This window comes from Herpailurus yagouaroundi, unplaced genomic scaffold (genome assembly GCF_014898765.1).
Source record: "Herpailurus yagouaroundi ecotype Mexico unplaced genomic scaffold, PumYag 67681, whole genome shotgun sequence".
NCBI classification, from domain to species: Eukaryota; Metazoa; Chordata; class Mammalia; order Carnivora; family Felidae; genus Herpailurus; species Herpailurus yagouaroundi.
In genome coordinates this window covers 33543-34578 of record NW_024420481.1, presented here as the reverse complement: position 1 = coordinate 34578, position 1036 = coordinate 33543, and positions in this window count along the sequence as shown.

Below are 1036 nucleotides of genomic sequence, written 5' to 3'. Positions count from 1 at the left end.
CTCCGCGTCGGGCTCTGGGCTGATGGCTCAGAGCCTGGAGCCTGCTTCCGGTTCTGTGTCTCCCTCTCTCTCTCTGCCCCTCCCCCGTTCATGCTCTGTCTCTCTCTGTCTCAAAAATAAATAAACGTTGAAAAAAAATTTTTTTTTAATTTTTTTTAATGTTTATTTATTCTTGAGAGAGAGAGGTAGAGAGAGATACAGCATGAGTAGGGTAAGGGAAGAGAGAGAGAGAGAGAGAGAGAGAGAGAGAATCTGAAGCAGGCTCCAGGCTCTGAGCTGTCAGCACAGAGCCTGATGCACGGCTCGAACCCACGAACCATGGGATCATAACCTAAACTGAAGCGGTACACTTAGCCAACTGAGCCACCCAGGCATCCCAATTTGTTACACTTTCAATGCCTCTATTAATCCTAAAAACACCTTATAAGGTAAGTATTCTTGTTATTCCTAGTTTATGGATGAAGGAATTGAAGAACAGAGAGGGCACGTAGTGTGCCCAAAGTCACAGAGCAGATAAATAAATGACAGGACCATGACTGGAAGGCAGGTCCACTCAACCCTGAGACCTATGTGCCGTCCATGACATGTGTGTGTCAAGGACGTGGGGAGAAGACGTCATCATGCGGTAACAGTGAGATTCCAGTGGAGACTCGAGGGCGTCCAGTGTAAGTGTTAGGTCTCTGTATCCTTCCCATTTGGTGACTTTCCTCCCTCTTTAGCTACCAGAGGCCTGCTTCTTCAGAATAAATCTGCACAGGCTCTGGTTCATTCCCTGCTTTAAGATTCTGTCAAGATATACTTCCCGGTGCCTGGGTGGTTCAGTAGGTTAAACGTTCCGCTTTGGCTCACATCACTATCTTATGATTTGTGAGTTCGAGCCCCACGTCGGGCTCCGTGCTGACAGCTCAGAGCCTGGAGCCTGCTTCAGATTCTGTGTCTCCCTCTCTGTCTGCCCCTCCCCTGCTCTCTCTCTCTCTCTCTCTCTCTCTCTCTCTCAAAAATAAACATTAAAAAAAGATAAACTTGGGGGGTGGGA